The 24,431-nt window shown below is 43.0% G+C and overlaps 1 long non-coding RNA gene across 1 annotated transcript in view; it reads left to right on the top strand.

The window, feature by feature from the left end:
* LOC137322598 (uncharacterized) overlaps positions 1 to 13,170 on the top strand; it is a 32,946-nt gene extending 19,776 nt beyond the window's left edge. Inside the window, exon 2 of the long non-coding RNA XR_010963199.1 lies at positions 12,305 to 13,170. This is a non-coding gene — a long non-coding RNA (uncharacterized lncRNA). The remainder of the gene's footprint in view (positions 1 to 12,304) is intronic.
* The last annotated feature ends 11,261 nt before the right edge of the window (positions 13,171 to 24,431 follow it).

Genomic DNA, 24,431 nt, shown 5'->3' with positions numbered 1-24,431 from the left:
GAGGGTGCGTGGAGCAAGGGGGAGGTCACCGAACACGGCAGAGGGGAGAGAGAGGTCGCGATCGGCAGAGGGGAGGCCAAAGGCTTCCTTGTTGGGCTGGGAGGAGACCTTCTGCTCCTCCTGGCCCACAAGGAATGGTGTAAGGGAAATCCGCATGGCAACTGTTATATTTAAATCAGGTTCCCAATCGCTCCGTGGGAGCCTGATTCAAATATGTTAATGAAGTGCCCCGTCTTTTCACAGCGAGGCACTCGCAAGACACGATGCCTGCTGCCGTTAAAATGGCGGCAGGCGTGTACACGGTGGATTGGGGACGCGTTCCCTGTTTAAATTTTAAACCCTCCCCCAGTCGGGGGTCGGGGATGAGGCGGTTAATATCGAGGCCATTAAGTTCTCTGGTTTTTATTTTGCTTGTCTCGCTTCTCCAAATGATTCTTTTTCTGGCTCTCTCTGGTAATGTCTATTTTCGACCTATTATGTGTTTCCTTTCATAAATACATTTGTTTAGCAGCAGATCTTCTCTTGCCTGCCTGTTGCATAGAATTACATAGAATGTACAGCACAGAAACAGGCCATTCGGCCCAGCTGGTCTATGCTGGCACTTATGCTCCACCCACCTCTCTTCATCTAACTTAATCAGCACATCCTTCTATTCCTTTCTCCCTCATGTGTTTATCTAGCTTCCCCTTAAATGCTTCTATGCTATTCACCTCAACCACTCCATGTGGTAGCGAGTTCCACATTCTTACCCCTCTCTGGGTAAAGACATTTCTCCAGAATTCCCTAATGGATTTAATAGTGGCTATCTTATTTTTATGGCTCCTAGTTTTGGTCCCTCCCACAAATGGAAACATCTTCTCTACGTCTACCCTATCAAAGATACTTTAGAAGTGGTCTCTTTCCTTGGCTATTACTGCTCTGTATATTATGGTTCTCAAAATGGAAATGCAGCAGAATGTATAGGGCCAGCATGTGTTACTCTCACTACTCCGCAGTAGAGCAGCTTGAACAGGGCAGCAGATGTAGAAACAGCTTCGCTGGTAATTGCAGTCTTGAGATTTGTCATGCTAAATGTTTTGTTAGCTGTACAATCAATGCATTTGTCTAAATTTACCTCACTAGGGGTCATAGCATGTTGGAGAATGATGACTCAAAGACAACTTGGGTGGGGGGGGGGGGGAGCGGAGAGGGTGGCAGGGCAGTCACTGGGTATCAAATGAAGGAAGAAAAGATTTGTTCCTTTCTCTCTGATTGGGCCAAGCATACCTCTGGCCTCGTGTATTGTTCATTTATTATGGCATTTGGTGCAGTGGCAAATAATTTCTATCACTGTAGCTGCAAAGCTGGTCTCCACAAACCAATCCCTTAAATAATTGCCATTTGATGAGTGGCAGATCAAGATTGCTCACCCTCTTGTATCTATTTAACATCTTTTGTAGGTTTTCTATTTTTCACGATTTATGTTGCTGACATTAATGATTGCTGTCTGACACCAGCACAACTCTTGGGTTCATCCTCATTATAACACAGCCCTGAAGAGCCAAGTGTTTTTGCTTGCCGTAATGAGATGCACACTGTAGCAAATGTCTCATAACATAGCGCCTAATATGATGTGGAACAATTGGAATCCAACGCTCAATTCTCTCACTACAGAAGGTATTGTAACCGAGAGCCTTCTAATGAGATTGGGGTATACTTGATGCTGCATTTCATCCCCCTATGTGAGTAGACTGCCTCCCTGTTACATTAAATGATATTTTCATCCTTCATGCTCTCAAGCTTCTCAAGATGATACTTGCCAAACAGATTGCCAAATTGAGCGTCTGCCTGCTGGGGCTGACAGACTAAGATGAAAATGCCAGGACTTGATCCATTTTTGAATTCGGTAACCATTAGTGAGAAAATTCTTCTTTTTTTTTTAGGGGAGGGAGTCAGATTCTACATTATAAAAGTGTAGGAGACTAGAAACTCCATTAAATCCTGTGTTCTACTTCTTGTCGTAGAATTGTGGAAATTGCAGCACAGAAGGAGGCCATTTAGCCCATTACGGTCATTTTGATCCTCACTGTGTACCGCTCTCAAGAACAATTTTCCCTGTGACATATTTTCATTGCCTTTCTTCTTTCCACTTTTAAAAAAAAAACTCGCTTTGTAGTTCTACACCTCGTTGTACATTCCAATGCATAATTCATATTCCAAGCCTGAACTGTGCTTGGTATATTTCCATGACTCTCATTTTTAAATATTTACTGTTGCAGTACAGCTTGGATTGGAAACGGCTCCTTATGGTGAGCTCTCAGTACATTGGCATCAAGCTTAATTATCAAGTACATCGTGACAAATAACTTTTCATGGGTGACTTCACTTCGCATTGCCTCCAATAAATGGCTGATACTTTTTTTTATGACATGTATTCAGTAATTAGCCTAGCTGGTAACAGACGTGAGCTAGCAGCGACCGGAACTGACAGACAGAGGTCACTCCCAGGAGGTTACGCAACAGATGGTACACAGATTGGTGTTGGAAGTGAAATGTTATGTACTGAGAAAGGCATTAAGGTCCACATTTCATTTGTTTTGTTTTGAGAGTGGTGAACTCTTCAAGATGAGACCAAATTCTATTTTCATGCGTCTTTCGTGACTCAATCACAAACATGTGATTTGGTTTTAGAGTTGCTGTATTTATGCCTTCTATTGGATGGGGTAAAACATTTATTAATAAGGGTTATATTAGGGTTATATTGGTCATATTAGCATGCAGTGTGTGGAACCTTTGGCACTAAATTCCTATTTTAATTTCGGTCAGTCATACAGAATCATAACTGTCTTTGTGGACATAAATTTCAATAAGGTTGGCTAGAAATTGCAGTAAATTTTACCTGTCTTTGTCTACTGAGAATTTGCAAATAATGCACCATAAAAGGCAAAATACATTACATAAAATTACATAGAATTTTACAGCACAAAAACAGGCCATTCGGCCCAACAGGTCTATGCTGGTGTTTATGCTCCACACAAACCTCCTCCCACCTTACTTTATCTCACCCTATCAACATACCCTTCTATTCTTTTCTCCCTCATGTGTTTATCGAGCTTCCCCTTAAATGTATCTATTCTATTCGCCTCAACCACTCCTTGTGGTAGCGAGTTCCACATTCTAACCACTCTCTGGGTAAAGAAGTTTCTCCTGAATTTCCTTTTTGGATTTATGAGTGACCGTCTTATATTAATGGCCCCTAGTTTCAGTCTCCCCCACAAGTGGAAACATCTCCTTTACGTCTACCCTATCAAACCCTTTCATAATTTTAAAGACCTCTATCAGGTCACCCCTCAGCTTTCTCTTTCTAGCCTATTCAATCTTTCCTGGTCGGTATAACCTCTCAGTTTTAGCATCATCCTTTAAATACTGCATTTCTGCCAGCCTGGAACATTCTTGCCCGCTATTGCCTGTTTTTTTTTTAGAAATTCACATGCAGCAGGGATCAGGAAGACCGATCTCCACCTGATTCCCACCCCCCCCCCTACTGCCCCTAGACGCCATTCCATTTCAGCACCAAGAGTTAGAAGATATAGCCCATGGTTACAGATATAACTCTTCTATACAATACATTTAGATGTTCTGCTTTTTGTCATTGTGAACACAACAAAGATGTTTAAAGGAGCAACAAATTTGATGTCGCTTATATTGCAACTAAGGTACCAATTACATTAAATTTTAGCTACGATTCAGATTTAAAACCAATGATTCATTTCCAACAGATTAACACATCTGTTATGAAGGGCCAACCTATATTTACGAGGTGAGGTTGAACAAGTGGCTGCAATCCCATCTACCTATACCCTGACTCCATTCTCCAAGCAAGTCTTAGTAAAGTGTCAGATAGGAACATAGGAACATAGATACAATAATATCATTATTTCCTATAGCACTGCCACTAGCCTGGAGGAGCCAGTTCGGGTGAGATAGGTGACACGGCAAATCTTTTAAAAACATTCAATATAACCTCATTTCATTTTTTTTTTATTCGTTCGTGGGATGTGGGCGTCGCTGGCGAGGCCGGCATTTATTGCCCATCCCTAATTGCCCCTGAGAAGGTGGTGGTGAGCCGCCTTCTTGAACCGCTGCAGTCCGTGTGGTGACGGTTCTCCCACAGTGCTGTTAGGTAGGGAGTTCCAGGATTTTGACCCAGCGACGATGAAGGAACGGCGATATATTTCCAAGTCGGGATGGTGTGTGACTTGGAGGGGAACGTGCAGGTGGTGTTGTTCCCATGTGCCTGCTGCTCTTGTCCTTCTAGGATGATTGGCCTCCAACAACTACTACCATCTTCCTTTGTGCTAGGTATGACTCCAGCCACTGGAGAGTTTTCCCCCTGATTCCCATTGACTTCAATTTTACTAGGGCTCCTTGGTGCCACACTCGGTCAAATGCTGCCTTGATGTCAAGGGCAGTCACTCTCACCTCACCTCTGGAATTCAGCTCTTTTGTCTATGTTTGGACCAAGGCTGTAATGAGGTCTGGAGCCGAATGGTCCTGGCGGAACCCAAACTGAGCATCGGTGAGCAGGTTATTGGTGAATAAGTGCCGCTTGATAGCGCTGTCGACGACACCTTCCATCACTTTGCTGATGATTGAGAGTAGACTGATGGGGCGGTAAATAGCTGGATTGGATTTGTCCTGCTTTTTGTGGACAGAACATACCTGGGCAATTTTCCACATTGTCGAGTAAATGCCAGTGTTGTAGTTGTACTGGAACAGCTTGGTTGGAGGCGCAGCTAGTTCTGGAGCACAAGTCTTCATCACTACTGCCGGGATGTTGTCGGGGCCCATAGCCTTTGCTGTATCCAGTGCACTCAGCCGTTTCTTGATATCACGTGGAGTGAATCGAATTGGCTGAAGACTGGCTTCTGTGATGGTGGGGATATCGGGAGGAGGCCGAGATGGATCATCCACTCGGCACCTCTGGCTGAAGATGGTTGCAAACGCTTCAGCCTTGTCTTTTGCACTCACGTGCTGGACTCCGTCATCATTGAGGATGGGGATGTTTGCAAAGCCTCCTCCTCCCGTTCGTTGTTTAATTGTCCACCACCATTCACGCCTGGATGTGGCAGGACTGCAGATCTTTGATCTGATCCGTTGGTTGTGGAATCGCTTAGCTCTGTTGAATCATAGAATCTTACAGCACAGAAGGAGGCCATTTGGCCCATCATGCCTGTGCCAGCTCTTTGACAGAGCTTTCCAATTAGTCAAACTCCCCTGGGGTTATAACCCCAAAACTGGGCGCGGGGGTCGCAGTGCGTGATTAACCCGTCATTGAGATGCAGGCAGCATGTAACATTCATGCTGCCTGATGATTTCAGTGATTGCTGCGCGCAGTCAGCGCTACCTGCACTGTTGAGTGGCTGCTCACCAGCAGGGGGGCCTTGATATCGCGAGTGACTAGCACCACTTAAAGGCAGCCTGCACCTCATATTTGCAAAATATAAGATACGAGTCTGAACGGAGATCAGACATTGCACACGTAAAACACAGATGCTGGTCCCATCCCTATATTTACAAACCTTTGAGTTGTATTAAAACATTGGACAAAGGTTGCTCACTACTAAATCCCACATCCTCCAATCTGCACGCCAGACCTCACCAATCTGCCGATCTGATTTTGTACCAGGCCTGCGAGAGAGTGTGCACCAAGGTTCTCTGATGATGCACTAGAGGTGGTTAGAAGGAGGGGCATCTCATATCTGCAGGGCAGCAAGAGGCCCTCCAGACATATGCTCCCAAGGCAGTGGGAGGCAGTTGGGGACAACGTCAATACCAGGCTCATAGCTCCATGAACATGGATGCAGTGCAGGAAGAAGTTCAATGCTCTGACACAAATGGTCAAAGTGAGTGAGGTCAACTGTCAAGTGGAATCTTTTTTTTATTCATTCATGGGATGTGGGTGTTGCTGGCAAAGCCAGCATTTATTGCTCATCCATAATTGTCCTTGAGAAGGTGGTGGTGAGCCGCCTTCTTGAACCACTGCAGTCCGTGTGGTTAAAGTTCTCCCACAGCGCTGTTAGGTCGGCAGTTCCAGGATTTTGACCCAGCGATGATGAAGGAACGGCGATATATTTCCAAGTCGGGATGGTGTGTGACTTGGAGGGGAACGTGCAGGTGGTGTTGTTCCCATGGGCCTGCTGCTCTTGTCCTTCTAGGTGGTAGAGGTCGTGGGTTTGGGAGGTGCTGTCAAAGAAGCCTTGGCGAGTTGCTGCAGTGCATCCTGTGGATGGTACACACTGCAGCCACAGTGCGCCAGTGGCGAAGGGAGTGAATGTTTAGGGTGGTGGATGTGGTTCCAATCAAGCGGGCCGCTTTGTCCTGGATGGTGTCGAGCTTCTTGAGTGTTGTTGGAGCTGCACTCATCCAGGCAAGTGGAGAGTATTCCATCACACTCCTGACTTGTGCCTTGTAGATGGTAGAAAGGATTTGGGGAGTCAGGAGGTGAGTCACTTGGTGCAGAACACCCAGCCTCTGACCTGCTCTTGCAGCCACAGTATTTATATGGCTGGTCCAGTTCAGTTTGTGGTCAATGGTGACCCCCAGGATGTTGATGGTGGGGGATTCGGCGATGGTAATGCCATTGAATGTCAAGGGGAAGTGGTTCGACTCTCTCTAGTTGGAGATGGTCATTGCCTGGCACTTGTTTGGTGCAAATGTTACTTGCCTACCAACTGCCCCACTAGTCACATCCACTGGTCCTCGCATTACACCCCCCATCGCCCACCTACCAACAAACTCTTTCAATCAGTACTCAACTCTTCCAATCACATGCATTTTCTCACCCTCACACATTACCACTGTTGCAAGCCACACACCCACAACTCACAGGTCACACACACCAGCAACTATTCAACCATGACAGGCACATCACCCAAACATCTTGCAGGACACTCACCAACACACGTCCCGCTTTCTTGCAGGAGAAAGTGGCACATAACAGGAGGCAGCAAGTGGCAGTGGCTCCATGGAACATGAACCTGCTGGCCTCTCTCAGGATGACAGCATTCCTGTCCCACTCCTGCCCTTGCTGTTGCCTGTCAGCTAGCCAACCCCTCTGTAGAGTATTGAAACTTTATTATAGGAACATAGGAAGATAGGAACAGGAGTAGGCCACTTAGCCCCTCGAGTCTGTTCCACCATTCAATGAGATCATGTTTGATCTGTGACCTAACTCCATATACCTGCCTTTGCCCGATATCCCTTAATACCTTTGGTTTACAAAAATCCATCAATCTCAGATTTAAAATTAACGATTGAGATAGCAATTTGCAGAACAGCGTTCCAAACTTCTCCTACCCTTTGCGTGTGGAAGCATTTCCTAATTTCACTCCTGCAAGTCCTGGCTCTAATTTTTAGTTGATGTCCCCTAGTCCTAGTATTCAAGTATAGGAAACCTCCAAAAACAGGTACAAATGCATCAGCAGCCAGATGCAATAATCCAGCAACTAACCTTTAACTTCTGCATGATCCCTTTAAATTAATGCTGGTGGGGTCCTCCATGCTGTTTAAGACCTGTTCAGTTGTGCGAGGTTAAGACATTGGCTGGACCGTTGAGTTCCAAAATCACATCTGTCCCTTTAAATCAGCGTTGCACACTGATCTTCTGCATATTCTCCCTCCTTTACATGGTGTCGGCGTTCATTATCTGCACGTGCGCGAACGCTTGTACCAATATGGCGTCCGGCGCTAGAAGTGTGCACGCACATTCCGGACCCCATTTTGGGTCCCACACAATGGGCGCGATGCCGCCCAATTCATAGCCCCCCTGCTCTTTCCCCATAGCCCTGCAAATTTTCCCCTTTCAAGTATTTATCCAATTCCCTTTGAAAGTTACAATTGAATTTGCTTCCACCGCCCTTTCAGGCAGCGCATTCCAGATCATAACAACTCTCTGCGTAGAAAAATTTCTCCTCATTTCCCCTCTGGCTCTTTTGTCAATTACCTTAAATCTGTGTCCTCTGGTTACCGACCCTCCTGCCAGTAGAAACAGTTTCTCCATATTTACTCTATCAAAACCCTTCATGGTTTTGAACACGTCTACTAAATCTCCCCTTAACCTTCTCTGCTCTAAGGAGAATAATCCCAGATTCTCCAGTCTCTCCACGTAATTTTAAAGTAAATAAATTAGTTGCACGGTTTCTGTAACTATTCAAACTAATTCTATTTTGGTTCCTCGAATGTCCTTCAGTACATTACATCTTTCAGCTGACAGAATGGTTTGCCCATCTTAAGATGGTTAAAACTAACACAAATGCTGCCTGAGCTGATACATGTCCTCAATTTAACAGTAAGATCATTCTGACTACATTGTGTATTTTTATTTATGAACAGGTTGAGCTTAGCAAATGGTGTTCATCCATGAATTTAATATTCTCAAAGGGATTGACCAAAATATTACAAGGCAATTACATTTCCAGTAGCATAACTCAAGACCAGCTGACTGCCTTTGGCCTGTAATAATGCCATGTAAATATTTTCTTTGATTTCAAAGTTGCAATGTCTGATGAATCCTATAGTTTATGAACATGGGCATTTAGACAAATGCTTATCTGTACATATTCTAAATATTATAAACGTGTCCTTTGTATTTGAGTTATTTTTTTGAGCATCTCAACTTTTTGACATGCGCCAAAAATATTTAAGAAGCAGAGGTTCTCCTGTTACTCGTGTTGACCTCTGTAACAACTCACCATGGTAGCTCCCTATCTCCGTAACCTCCTCCAGCCCTACAACCCTCCCTATCTCCGTAACCTCCTGCAGCCCTCCAACCCTCTGAGATCTCTGCGCTCCTCCAATTCTGGCCTCCTGCGCACCCCCGATTTTCATCGCTCCACCATTGGTGGCCGTGCCTTCAGCTGCTTAGACGCTAAGCTCTGGAATTCCCTCCCTAAGCCCCTTCGCCTCTCTACCTCTCTGTCCTCTTTTAAAACGCATCTTAAAACCTACCTCTTTGACCAACCTGTCCTAATATCTCCTTATGTGACTCAATGTCAAATTTTGTCTGATAACGTTCCTAACGCCTTGGGACGTTTTATTATGTTAAAGGTGCTATATAAATGCAAGTTGTTGTTGATGTAGTGTGATGCAGCGGTGGCACTCTGTCCAGCATGGCACAGTCAGTAACACCCTAACCTCGGAGACAGAAGATAGTTCGTTCAAGCCCCACTGTGCAGTTCAACTCATAATCTTGCCTGATGTGTCAGTGTAGTAATGGGGGAGTATTGGACTGTGAGAGGTGCTGCCTTTCAGTTGAGATGTTAAACTTAGGCTCTGTCTGGCCCTCAGGTGAACAGGAAACAAACCCTGCGACAGTATTTGAAGAAGAGTAGGGAACTTTCCCAGAGTACTGGCTATCATTCTTCCCTCAACTAATACCACCAAAGAAACAGATGAACTGGGCATTCATTTACCTATTGCTTGTGGGATCTTGCTGTGTGCAAATTGGCTGCCACATTTGCCTGCATGACAAAAATAATCTATTGGTTGTCCTGAGGATGTGATAAGGTGCTGAATAAATGCAAGTTCGTTCTTTTGTTTTTAATGTGCCACCTTTGAGAGGCGGGTATGAGAGTCCTACCGCTGTGTGTAAGGAGAAAGATCAAAGAAGATAACAGCCTTGATTCTCTGTTTCCTTTGCAAATACATAATGGGATGCTTTATGAAAGATTGTTCATAGAATGTTATGATAGCTTACGTGATGAATGCATTTCAAAGCTTTTTCTGAACCCAAAATAAAAATTAATTAAGTGCTGACTGTGTTGAAGCTGCATATTTTCCATCCTTGATCAATTTGACATAATAATAGAAAATGCAGTGGTAATAATTAAAATGATAATGTATAATTTTGGAGAATGAGGTATTACATTTTCTTCAGTGCCCCAAATTTTCGATTCTACAGGAAAAATATCATAACATTTCCTTGGAAACACAATATGAAGTTAATCAGCATGTCAAATAACAAAAGAACCAAAATGGAAGAGTGACCAGACTGATCAGAATCTCGAAGCTTTAAATTGGTTGAATGTTTTACACTGGCAGAATGTTTAAATGCATCTTTATATCTAGGGGTATATGTTTTTTGTGGTTGGTATGGCAACTAGGCTAGCAACTAGGATTTAGCCATGGCTCAGTTGGTAGCACCGTCTTGCCCTGAGGCAGAAGGTCATGGGTTTAAGTCTCACTCCAGACTTGAGCTCAAAATCTAGGCTGACACTTCGGTGCAGTACTGAGGGAGTGCTGCATTGTCGGAGGTGCCGTCTTTCGGTCAAACCGACACCTTATCTGATCCCTCAGGTGGACGTAAAAGAACCCAATGGCTATATTTCGAAGAAGAGCAGGGGAGTTCTCCCCGGTGTCCTGGCCAATATTTATCCCACAACAAACATCACTGAAACAGATTATCTGGTCTTATCTCATTGCTGTTTGTGGGACCTTGCTGTATGCAAATTGGCTGCCACATTTCTTACATTGTAACAGTGACTACATTTCAAAAGTACTTCATTGGCTGTAAAAAGCTTTGGGATGTCCTGAGGTTGTGAAAGGTGCTATATAAATGCAAGTCTTTCTTTATTATGGTACTAGACTAGCAATGCCGAGGCTTATGAATTCAAATCCTACCATGGTGAGTTGCGAAGTTGAATTCAATAAATCTATTAATTGATGAGCCAGCATCAGAAAAGCCCAGTTGGGCCACTAATGGCCTTCAGGGAAGGAAACCTATCATCTGTACTCAGTCTGGCCTAAAGATGTAAGGAATCTTACAACACCAGGTTATAGTCCGACAATTTTATTTTAAAATCACAAGCTTTCGGAGATTATCCCCTTCGTCAGGTGAGTGAGTGCTTGTGATTTTAAAATAAAATTGTTGGACTATAACCTGGTGTTGTAAGATTCCTTACATTTGTCCACCCCAGTCCATCACCGGCACCTCCACATCATGGCCTAAAGATGACTTTTAATACCCTCAGGGCAATTAGAGATGGAAAATTACAATTTCAAAAACGGCTCACAAGAATGAATCAATGAATGTCAAAACATTTTACACATCTGTAACATAGAAAAATGCACCAAGGCACTTCACAGAGTCATAAGGAAAACTGGACACTGAGCTAAAGAAGTGGATTTGTAAAGAAATCTGTAGATCAATAATTAGGATTGGTCCAGGTGCCAAATGGGAGACTTGCAAAATGAGTAAAAGTCAGCACATCAATGACAACAACTGCCACTTGTTTGGTGTGTTCGACACGGCAAACACGTGTAGATTGGTGGGGGGAGGGGGAGGTGTAATACTTTGTATTCAAAGTACTTCCCCAACAACAGTATTCTCTTTTAAATGTAATTGTTTTACATGCAAAATGTTAATAAACGATGGTTGAATCAATGTTCAAAGTCCCAATGAAAGATCCTGTTTTAGTGGTCTACACTGCAGTCAAGGATTATGGAAGAATCAATCTGTCTACCACGATTATGCAGAGCCATTTATTACATATTATTGGGATGAGTACAAAAGGTTGGTCAAAAAGGTGGGCTTCAAGGGGAGTTTTAAAGGAGAAGGGTGAGGTGCAGAAGGCAGAGGAGTTTAGAAAGGGCATTACAGAGGGTAGAACCTTGGCGGCTGAAGATTTGTAGGCATTTAAAGGATGAGAATTTTAAATCTGAAGAGTTGGGAGATTGGGTAAGTGAGACTTGGTGCAGGATAGGATCCGAACAGCAAAGTTTTGGGTGTGCTGACGTTTATGGAGATTTGAGGATGGGTGACTGGCCAGGAGAACATTGGAGCAATTGAGTCTGGAGATGACAAAGGCATGGATGAGGTTTTCAGCAGCAGGTGGATTAAGGTGGGTGGTTTACAGAGGTGGAAGTAGGCAGTCTTTGTGGTGGGGAGGATATGGGGCTGAGAAACATAGCTCATCATCAACAACAATAACAACTTGCATTTATATACTGCCGTTAAGTAGAAAAATGTCCCAAGGCGCTTCAATGGAACTACAATCGGACACAAATTCTCACCGAGCCATAGAAGGAGATATTAAGAGGGATGGCTAAAAGCTTGGTCAAAGAGGTGAGTATTAAGGAGGGTCTTAAAGCGGAGAGGTGTGGACAGGAAATTCCAGAATTTAGGGCCTATAAAGCTTAAGGCACGGCTGCCAATGGCCAGGACTCAGGATGCACAAGAGGCCAGAGATGGAGGAAGGCAGAGTTGCAAAAAAAATTAGAATCTTCTAGCTGGTACAATGTTGTTAATTTTCTTCTTGTGTTTCAGCCTCATGATCTCCGCTAGCAACTATGGAACTTCTTCCTGACAACAATTAGGGATCTTATAAGGAAACCCTGAAATCAATGTCTGAAACTGCTTCAGAAGTCACCAAGCAACAAAATGTCAGCAGCGTCTACGTACCCAGCAGCATCCATCTCACATCCTATCCCTCTTGCCTAACTCCTTTTGTTCTCCCCAATCTCCATTAGGTCCCTGTCTCCCAACACATTGAATTCAAAATCTTCACCTTTATTCATAAATGTCTCCTTGACCTACCCCCACCATAACTCTGCAAACTCCATCAGCCCTACGCCCCAGCCTGTGCCTTCGGTCATCTGACTTTAACCTCTTGTGCATGCTTGACCCCCCTCCCTCCTCTCCTTCAAAAGCATCCTCAAAAACCAATGCCTATACCTCCGCTTTGCGTCACCTCTTCTGTTACTACCGTTTCTGCTCTGTGAAGTGTCCTGAGATGTTTGCCGTGTCGAACACACCAAACAAGTGGCAGTTGTTGTCATTGATGTGCTGACTTTTACTCATTTTTGCAAGTCTCCCATTTGGCACCTGGACCAATCCTAATTATTGATCTCCAGATTTCTTTACAAATCCACTTCTTGATGCAGTTGATAATGAGTCATATGAGTGGAGCAGCTCTTGTAGGCAAGAGGAAACACAAAATGGAGGACCTCCATGAGCAGAAATGCAAAAATAAGATGTAGGACATTTTGAATTATGTTTTCAGTTATGTAGATTGGTGGGGGGGGAGGGGGAGGTGTAATACTTTGTATTCAAAGTACTTCCCCAACAACAGTATTCTCTTTTAAATGTAATCATTTTACATGCAATATGTTAATAAACGATGGTTGAATCAATGTTCAAAGTCCCAATGAAAGATCCTGTTTTAGTGGTCTACACTGCAGTCAAGGATTATGGAAGAATCAATCTGTCTACCACGATTATGCAGAGCCATTTATTACATATTAACTTGATAGAGATAATTTGATGCCATTCCAAATGCCACCAAACCAGGGTCATTCACCTCTACCTTAACGTAGAGGAATAAGTTTTTAGGAAATTTCAAAAAAATCCATCATAAAACTTATAGAGGAATGCCATATTATATTTGTCATACAAATCACTTAATAGCTATAGTTGATAAATCATCTCATAATTACTTTGAATATTAGTGAAAGAAATATACGCAATATAATTTTGTCCAGAGGCACATTATGATTTCCCCAGTGATTATTAATCAACATAACTTGACAGGTTTAAATTGAATATTGTACACTTTAGATGCTGTATTGCAAAACTTCCACTGGAGATTTTTTTTTCTGTAGCTTTAGGTTGTGGACATTATAAAACTAGAATTCAAAATTGGTCTGCTTTTATCAAAATATACTGATCTCAGTCCAAAGTGCTTTGGACCTGGATAGTTCATCTACTGGAACATTTGATGGTTCAAGAAAGAGCTTGGCGGAAATGATAAAAACCTGGAAGACCATCTGCTTATTCCAGGATAGAAACTCACTGAGGCTGAATTAAGGCCTACTTTTATAGTTGAGGTAGTCTGGCACTCCATTATTACATCGAATTACATAGAATGTACAGCACTGAGAAACAGGACATTTGGCCCAACTGGTCTATGCTGGTGTTTATGCTCCCTCCCTACTTCATCTAATCCTATCACTGTATCCTTCTATTCCCTTCTCCCTCATGTGTTTATCTGGCTTCATCTTAAATGCATCTCTGCTACTCACCTCAACTACTCCTTGTGGTAGCGAGTTCCACATTCTAACCACTCTCTGGGTAAAGAAGTTTCTCCTGAATTGCCTATTGGATTTATTAGTGACTATCTTATATTTATGGCCCCTAGTTCTGGTCTCCCCCACAAGTGGAAACATCTTCTCTACATCTACCCTATCAAACCCTTTCATAATCTTAAAGACCTCTATCAGGTCACCCCTCAGTCTTCTCTTTCCTAGAGAAAAGAGCCCCAGCCTGTTCAATCTTTCCTGATGGATAATACCAAAACTGAGAGTTTTATACCTTTGTTTTGTATATGCAAATAGAAAGTAAGTGGTTGCAGAAGGATTGAATAATCTTTGGGTATCCTCTGCATTAACTATTTGTATTGTTTGGGTTCCTCTAGCATCTTTAAGCTCCTCAAGACATTATCCTAACTATCTCTTCCCTAAATAAGTTGCTTCTGTCCCCACATAGAACGAGACGTAGGGCTACAAATCCTCGGCCTCAAGAGCTACATACAAGATTCCAACTTTTCACATGGAATGAAGGCAGGACAGATGACTATCAGGATCTTTGATATTACTGAATCTTCTGACAGGTTTCAGGTTTTAAAGCTAATAGACTATTAGGTTACAAGGGTATGTTTAAGAACAAAAGTATTTTTTAACGCCTTTTTTTGTGAATTTCACACACCCAAAATGTTCGTGCTGGGAAATGGAATCTATTTCATTTCAAGTACCAAATGTCAGTTCAAGCACTTCCAGGTCAAGTATTGCATGTTAGATGCAAAGTAAATCTTCCTCTAATCTGCCCCAACATCGTGCCTCATCCCCAATCTCAGAACAGCAGCCTGAATACATCGGTGTAACAATTTAACCATTTATATACAAGCCTCTCCAAGTGAATTGTCAATTTAGTGGCAAATTAAAACAAAAGTTTCTGAAAAGGAGCAACTGGATTATTTGCTGGCGCTAAAAGTTAAAGAAGGGTAGGTTCATACTCCTGAAGGCAACTTACAGCCTAAAGATTAAATGGGAAGCTGACACGGTTTTTCCCCACTTATGATTCATCATAAATTCATTATTACTGACAAATGAAAGTTATCGAATGAAACAGCCCCCTAAATGCCTGTTTTCCTTAGATCCATGAAGACATGAAAATCCCTAAGGCATTCACCCTGCAAATTAACCAAAATTGGTCCAGTTGTAATTAGCATTGATTTGAATAAGGAGATCAATTAACTTCTTAACATTTTTGTAAGTCCTGTTATGTTTGTCTATTCTCAGGCATTGATATGTCTGCAGATATTGAGTAAGAAACTTGATAGAAATACTGGCATTGTTTAGATATCATAGTGGATGACTGGTACTTTCTTGTAACTCGTAATTCAGAGACGGGACTCTTTTTTCCATTACAAACGCAGGTATGTCTAGTTTTGGAGGCGAGCGTCTAATGCACTGTACTCTGAGCTCCCTGTCACAAACAATATTTCTTCAGAAGTAATGAGCAGGGGCTGCAGGGTAAAAAGATTGAGGGATTAAAAATGCGCTCTGAAAATCCTTCGGTTTGATTAACTGGAAGTTAGAAAATTGAAGTCGACATGAATGTAATAACAAACTACTGCAAACATCCCAGACTCGCCAGTAATATCTGAATGTGACACCTGAGATGCAAAAAGGCATGAACCTGTGAAACGCAAAGTCACTTAAATCATTCCAGTCATTCAGTGAGAGGAGAAATATAGTTTCGTAGAGCTTCAGGGTGGAAATAAATCCTGGCATGAGAAGAGTTAAAAGTAAATTAGATTTGTATTCTCTTATTTCATATGCACTTTGCAATAAAATGCTCGTTCAATGCCAATGACAAAGCATGTAAATACAGTGAACCCTGTAAATTAGGGACACCCTGGGACTTGCTTCAGGTGTCCTTTATTTGCAGGTGTCCCTATTTTCAAAATAGTCATTGTATGTCCAGTTAATTATTTGGGACTGTCAATAAATTTCCCTTTTTTGCAGGTGTCCCTTTATTATAGGTTTCACTGTACACAACAATCGGGGGCCGTAAATCTGCAGTCCATCCAAGGCACTGCTCCCATACCTCCTCCATGGTTGAGTAAGACCCTCCCTTGACTCCATGAACTTTGGTGGGCTCAATGATGGGTGAATCCTGGCACTGCAGCAGAATGTGCTGCCCTGTTGGTTTTCAACCCTTATATATGGGTTTTTTTTTTCCCCTCAAACCTACCTGTAATGTTTCCAATGAAAGGCCCATTATGACTTTATGGGGGCAATTTTAACCTAACTCGCCGAGCCGGCACCCCACGAAATTGGGTGGAATGCTGGATTTAGACCCTGCCCGATGGACTTCAATGGAGAGTTAGATCGGGCAGGGTGTAAAGCCAGAGTTGCACCCAATCCCGTCAGTTGCCCGACGGGCGATTTAGGTTAAAATTGACTCCAAATTAGCTTCTACCTCTTTAAACTCCATAACGTTTTGTTTTATTTTTTATTTAGCTAAGGTATTCACTGATGAAGCCCAGTATCTGTTACCTGGAATACCATTCCTGGAATAATCATGTTGTCACAGTGTTCAAGGGTACCAGGGTGGAGGTTTGATTGGAGGGGAAAAGTATGAAGATCCCATACCCATTACTACAGGATGCAATGGTTCTATTTTGGTACCAGAGGGTTGAATCAGAGCTGCTACTGATTCCTTTGCTTCTTTTTCTCCTGTTGGTCATCGGTTACAGAAAGAAAGAAAGACTTGCATTTATAAAGCATCTTTCATGACATCCTGAAGCACCTTACATCCAATTAAGTAGTTTTGAAGTGTTGTCACTGTTGTAATGTAGGAAACGCGGAAGCCAATTTGCACACAGCAAGATCCCACAATGAGATAAATGACCAGATAATCTGATTTACTGATGTTGGAGGTTGAGGGTTAAATATTGGCCAGGACACCAGGGAGAACTCCCCTGCTCTTCTTCGAAATTGTACCATGGGATCTTTTACTTCTACCTGAGAGGGCAGACGGGGCCTTGGTTAAATGTCTCACCCATAAGATGGCACCTCCGACAGCACAGCACTCCCTCAATACCGCACTGGAGCGTCAGCCCAGATTGTTGTGCTCAAGTCTCTTGGAGTAGGACTTGAACCCACAGCCTTCTGACTCAGAAGTGAGAGTGCTACCCACTGAGCCACAACTGACACTGTAGGGTACCCGCTCTGGGAGGGGGGTGCTGTTGCAGCTCCCGAAAAAATGCGCCCAGTGACACATTGGCCATGTTTATACTGGTAAAAATAATGTCCTGTCTGCAGGGGCCCAGTATATAGGCTGGTACAACTCCTCTCACTCAGCGTATCGACCCATCTTTGTCCCACAAGGCTGGAGACATGGAAACTCCCAACCAAGAAGTCCCCTCCCCTGGCCAAGGCCCTCTGAAGCCAGTGCCCTTGCGTGGAGTAAACGGAGGTAGGGTGGGCATGCAACTAAAGGACTGTAGATTTTCATTCCCGGGTTATACATAAACCCTAAACAAAGGGACAGGGAGGAAGTGTCTGCGCCAATCAGTAACTGCAAATAAAGACTTATTTTTAATTGGAAACCATACGAGGATTTTCAGGTAAAACTGAGCCAAACGCACCACAATCTGACAAATTACTCCCTGCTCGTAGTGTCCGCCATGGAGTATCAGTTACGGCTCAGAGGGCAGCGTTCTCGCCTTCTGAGTCAAAAGGTTGTGCGTTCGAATCCCACTCCAGAGACTCGAGCATAAAATCTAAGCTGACACTCCAGTGCAGTACTGAGGGAGTGCTGCACTGCCGGAGGTGCTGTCTTTCAGATGAGACATTAAACCGAGGCTCTATGTCAGGTAGAAGTGAAAGATCCTAAGGCATTATTTGGAAGAAAAGCGTGGGAGCTGTCCTGGCAAATAATTATCCCTCAACCAACATCACTGAAAAAAAAAACAGATGATCTGGTCATTATCACTTTGTTGTTTGCAAATTGGCATTTCCTACATTACAACAGTGACTATACTTCAAAGGTACTTCCTTGGCTGGAAAGTGCTTTGGGATGTCCTGAGGTTGCAAAAGGTGCTATAAAAATGCAAGACTTTCTTTCTCATATTGCACTAGATATAGTGAGCTGGTTGTTCTTTACCACAGCAACTGCCTCACATATTTACATGCACACGGTTAACATTATCTTAATTCTCAATTTGATTCCCTTACACAAACCAGGGTTTAAACTGGTAAAATGCCGTTGGTTAATCTAATACAAACGAAAGTCCGGAGTACATATTTCACTGTAATTTTAGCACGTACTTCCACTGAATCACACTTCAAACCTTATCCCCTCAGTGGAAATAAGAACCCACAAGATCATTACTTAGAAACTAATTTATCTTGTAGCCTAAAGGAAGGAATGTGGTTCCCAATACATAAGATAAGATCGAGCGAGCCATTCAGTAAAAATAAATACCAACATCCTTCATTTTAAAAGGCTGAATATAAGTACTGGTACACTCTGATTGCATTAGAAAAAATGATTAGCTTTTCATTTGTGAAACATAAACCCGATAGTGTTACTACTTAATAAACTATGTGGGAGGTACAGGCCCATATTAGGTTGCCGATTGTGGAAACTATGGCCCAGATTTTGCTGGAGTAGGGCATCTCATGGTGTGTCCCGTTAGTTAAACTTACTCGTGCACGTTTAGGTTCTTAAACTTTTTGCCCACAAAGTTGCTGGAAGTGTGAGCTGATAACGGCACAGCGAGGGAAACGGGGCAGCTGGGACCTTGGTGAACAACGGGACAAACGGTGTAGCTGCTTAATGAACGAGATTTAAGGATTGAGAAATAAACAGAGGAAGGGCTGAGAAGGAGGGTGAATTCAATGTCAAATCAGGTACAGAAAGAGAAATAAAAAGAGAGAAAGAAAGATTGGATAGTGGGAGAGACAAAAAAAAAGGACAGAAAGGTAAAGTAAGAATCTCCATCAACAATTCACTACCTGAAGGAATGAGACTCCACATTTTTAATTGTTCACTTACTGGGCTAAAGAGGTTGACTGGCAGTCATTAACAATTAAAATGTTAAAAATGTACCTACGCTATTAATTACTAGACTTAACTTTCTAGGAACATAGGAACATAGGAACAGGAGTAGGCCATTCAGCCCCTCGTACCTGCTCCGCCATTTGATAAGATCATGGTCGATCTGTGATCTAACTCCATATACCTGCCTTTGGCCCATATCCCTTAATACCTTTGGTTGCCAAAAAGCTATCTATCTCAGATTTAAATTTAGCAATTGAGCTAGTATCAATTGCCGTTTGCGGAAGAGAGTTCCAAACTTCTACCACCCTTTCTGTGGCGAGTTTAATGGGCAATTAATGTGCAAATGCAGCAACTTCATGAAAATCACGGGGAGGTTAAGGGAGAGATGCCGTTTTCGTGAAGATAATGGCACATTGTCCAGCAACTTGTGGCGATTTGCAATTCACAGGGTATCTCTTCCTCGCTAAACTTGCTGGCCGATTTGTGCATTAACAACGGCCTGCGTCATTCACATGCGGTTATCTTTTCGGCAAAATCTGGCCCTTTGGCTCTCGTCACTACACATATTTTCTAACTTCTATTTTCATGCAGCGTTCACCACGGGGCTGCTGAAGAATATTTAGAATTGAAAGTTACTTTTAAGAAAGCTCTCAGCGAAACCACTTTGTGCCACTATTCCCACATCAGTGCTTGAGTAACAATGAGAACAGAAAGTAGTTTTCTAAATTATACCGAGCATTTCTGTTTCCATTTCTTTCAATAGGATTATTGATTTACGCTCCCTCTCGGCGTGGAAATTTGGAAAGTGATATTCCGCCTGTCAGTAATAATTACACAGATTTACCACCTCTCAGATAACAGCTGTCAAGGTGTAAAATTGCATTTGGCCGTCATTAACAGCAGCTTACAATGACAATTTTAACGGTGGTTTCATGCACTGGTATATCTTTGACACCATTTGCCAAAAAGCAATGGCCTACAAATTTCCTTAAAACTTCCGCCAAAACAGCAGTGTAGCGACGGCGTGGTGCTGATATTTGGTATGGAAGGTCGAGGAAATTCGGGCCTAAGTGACTCAAGCCCGTTTTTACGCTGCACCTCAATTTCCTCAATCCTTTACGACAATTCCACGAAATTGCCGGCAATAGCCCCGGCAGCTCATTGACATGTTTCGGAGGCCCCCCATGCCACAATGAAGCTCACGTGAATTTCCTGAATTTATCCCAGTTCTGAACTGGCTGTATAATTTACCCCTAAAAGTTTAGGTGCAGCACAAGGTCAGATTTCTGCAGTTTTTCTTCCAGCGATTTTTTTTTGTTAATTTCTCCTGACTGAGACCTAAAACAAATTCATAAGCACTAGGATTCCTAGTGCAAGAAAATCAAAAAGTTAGTACGCAGGTGCAGCAGGTGATCAAGAAGGCCAACGCAATGTTGGCTTTTATTGCTAGGGGGATAGAATATAAAAACAGGGAGGTATTGCTGCAGTTATATAAGGTATTGGTGAGACCGCACCTGGAATACTGCATACAGTTTTGGTCTCCATACTTAAGAAAAGACATACTTGCTCTCGAGGCAGTACAAAGAAGGTTCACTCGGTTAATCCCGGGGATGAGGGGGTGGACATATGAGGAGAGGTTGAGTAGATTGGGACTCTGCTCATTGGAGTTCAGAAGAATGAGAGGCGATCTTATTGAAACATATAAGGTTGTGAAGGGGCTTGATCGGGTGGATGCGGTAAGGATGTTCCCAAGGATGGGTGAAACTAGAACTAGGGGGCATAATCTTAGAATAAGGGGCTGCTCTTTCAAAACTGAGATGAGGAGAAACTTCTTCACTCAGAGGGTAGTAGGTCTGTGGAATTTGCTGCCCCAGGAAGCTGTGGAAGCTACATCATTAAATAAATTTAAAACAGAAATAGACAGTTTCCTCGAAGTAAAGGGAATTAGGGGTTACGGGGAGCGGGCAGGAAATTGGACATGAATTTAGATTTGAGGTTAGGATCAGATCAGCCATGATCTTATTGAATGGCGGAGCAGGCTCGAGGGGCCGATTGGCCTACTCCTGCTCCTATTTCTTATGTTCTTATGTTCTTATAATTAATTTGTGACAGGATGGGGGTAAAACTCCCAAATATGGTCATTGTCAAAGGGGCCCAAATAACTGCCTGAGCATAGTACAGCCAAAATTTTGGACATCACGCCTGGCCTGCTGCAACCTTCTTACCTCCTCCCCAAATCAAACAGGAGACCTGGTGAGAGCTCTGGGGATCCGGAAAGCCATCCCAGGCCACTAAACAGGACTCAGGAGCCTAACTGCTTCCTTCTAGGCTGTCCGAAGAAATCAAGTTTGACAAACCTACTAGAGTTTTTTGAGGATGTAACTGGTAGAATAGATAAGGGAGAACCAGTGGATGTGGTTTATTTAGATTTTCAGAAGGCTTTTGATAAAGTCCCACATAAGAGGTTAGTGTGCAAAATTCAAGCACATGGGATTGGTGGTAATATACTGGCATGGATTGAAAATTGGTTAACAGACAGGAAACAGAGAGTAGGAATAAATGAGTCTTTTTCGGGGTGGCAGGCAGTGACGAATGGGGTACCGCGGGGATCAGTGCTTGGGCCCCAGCTATTCACAATACATATCAATGATTTGGATGAAGGAACCAAATGTAATATTTCCAAGTTTGCTGACGACACAAAACTAGGTGGGATCGTGAGTTGTGAGGAGGATGCAAAGAGGCTTCAAGGCGATTTAGACAAGTTGAGTGAGTGGGCAAATACATGGCAGATGCAGTGTAACATGGATAAATGTGAAGTTATCCACTTTGGAAGGAAAAACAGAAAGGCAGAGTATTATTTAAATGGTGATAGATTGGGAAATGTTGATGTACAAAGGGCCCTGGGTGTCCTTGTACACCAATCACTGAAAGCAAACATGCAGGTGCAGCAAGCAGTTAGGAAGGCAAATGATATGTTGGCCTTCATTGCAAGAGGATTTGAGTACAGGAGCAAGGATGTCTTACTGCAGTTATACAGGGCCTTGGTGAGACCACACCTGGAGTATTGTGTGCAGTTTTGGTCTCCTTACCTAAGAAAGGATATACTTGCCAAAGAGGGAGTGCAGCGAAGGTTCACCAGACTGATTGCTGGGATGGCAGGACTGTCGTACGAGGAGAGATTGGGTCGACTCGGCCTGTATTCACTCGAGTTTAGAAGAATGAGAGGGGATCTCATTGAAACGTATAAAATTCTGACAGGGCAAGACAGACTGGATGCAGGGAGGATGTTTCCCCTGGCTGGGGGGGGAGGGGGTCCAGAACGAGGGGTCACAGTCTCAGGATACGGGGTAGGACATTTAGGACTGAGATGGGGAGAAATTTCTTCACTCAGAGGGTGGTGAACCTGTGGAATTCTCTACCACAGAAGGCTGTGGAGGCCAAGTCACTGAATATATTTAAGAAGGAGATAGATAGATTTCTAGACACAAAAGGCATCAAGGGGTATGGGAAGAGAGCGGGAATATGGTATTCAGATAGAGGATCAGCCATGATCATAGTGAATGGCGGAGCAGGCTCGAAGGGCCGAATGACCTAATCCTGCTCCTATTTTCTATGTGAGGCACTCCCTCCGTACTGGCACAGGAGTGTCAGCCTGGATAATGTGATCAAGTCTCTGGAGTGGGGCTATGAACCCATGACCTTCTGCCTCAGAGGCAAGAGTCCTACCCACTGAACCATCGCTGACACCAGGGAAGATCGGGAAGATACATACATGACCTCATGATTCCCACTGATTCACCCTAACAACAGGCTCATTCCCATGCTATAGTAGCAAGGTGACTAACTGGAATTAGAAAGAGCCAAGGAGACAAAAACCATCTCTTTGCCCATGTGAAGCTTAGTTGCCAACACTAACATAGGCCAAGGATTCTAGGTCAACAAGGCGACTTCTGGATGAGGCATTGATGCAGCAGTGAAGGAGCAACAGATAATCCAGTGGATCCTAGTTGACAAATAGTTACTAATCAGGGAAAAATAGTAAACAGTTAAAATTAAAGGCGCTCTATCTGAATGCACGAAGCATTCGTAACAAGAAAAATGAATTAATGGTACAAATAGAGATAAATGGGTTTGATCTAGTAGCCATTACTGAGACACGATCGCTAGGTGACCAAGGTTGGGAACTAAATATTCCAGGGTACTTGACCTTTAGAAAAGATAAGCAAAATGGAAAAAGCGGTGTTGTGGGAGGGTGCGGTGGTTAGCTCTGATAATAAAGGGTGAGATAAAGGCAGTAGTGAGAAAGCTTCGAAAATCAGGATGTAGAATCAGTATGGGTGGAGCTAAGAAATAACAAGGAGCCGAAAACATTGGTGGCAGTAGTTTACAGGCCCCCTAACAGTAGCTCTAGTGTTAGATAGGGTATAAATCAGGAAATTAGAGGAGCATGTAACGAGGGTAATGCAATGATCATGGGGGTCCTCAATCCTCATATAGACTTGGCAAACCAAATTGGCAAAAGTAGTTTGGAGGACGACTTCATGGAATGCATTTGAGACAGTTTTGTAGAACAATATGTCGAGGGACCAACTAAGGAGCAGGCTATTTTAGATCTAGTATTGTGTAATGGGACAGGGTTATTAAGTAATCTTATAGGTAAGGATTCTATGGGGAATAGAGTGATCATAATATGATAGAATTTCATATTGAGTTTGAGAGTGATGTAGTTAAGTCAGAAACTAGAGTCTTAAATTTAAACAAAGTCAATTGCATAGGTAAGAGGGGCGAGTTGGCTAAGGTAGATTGGGAAATTAGATTAAAAGATATGACGGTAGATAAGCCATGGTGAACATCTAAAGAACTAATTCATAATTCCCAACGAATATACATTCCCTTGAGGAATAAAAACTTCACGGGAAAAGTGATCCAACTGTGGCTAACTAAAGAAGTTAAGGATATTATTAGATTAAAAGAAGAGGCTTACACTGTTGCCAAAAAGAGTAGTAAGCCCGAGGATTGGGAGGGTTTTAGAAATCAGCAAAGGGTAACCAAGAAATTGATAAAGAGGGAGAAAATTGAAAATGAGAGTAAATTAGCAAGAAATATAAAAACAGATTGTAAGAGCTTCTACAGGTATGTAAAAAGGAAGAGATTAGTGAAAGTAAACGTCGGTCTCTTAGAGGCAGAGACAGGAGAAATTAAAATGGGGAATAAGGAAATGGCAGAGACGTTAAACAAATATTTTGTATCTATCACAGTAGAAGACACGAAAAACATACTGGAAATAGTGGGGAACCAAGGGTCTAACGAGATTGAGGAACTT

The sequence above is a fragment of the Heptranchias perlo genome, chromosome 6 (assembly GCF_035084215.1).
Source record: "Heptranchias perlo isolate sHepPer1 chromosome 6, sHepPer1.hap1, whole genome shotgun sequence".
Classification (NCBI taxonomy): Eukaryota; Metazoa; Chordata; class Chondrichthyes; order Hexanchiformes; family Hexanchidae; genus Heptranchias; species Heptranchias perlo.
Note: the sequence above shows the minus strand (reverse complement) of the source record. Positions and strands in the feature narration are given on the sequence as shown.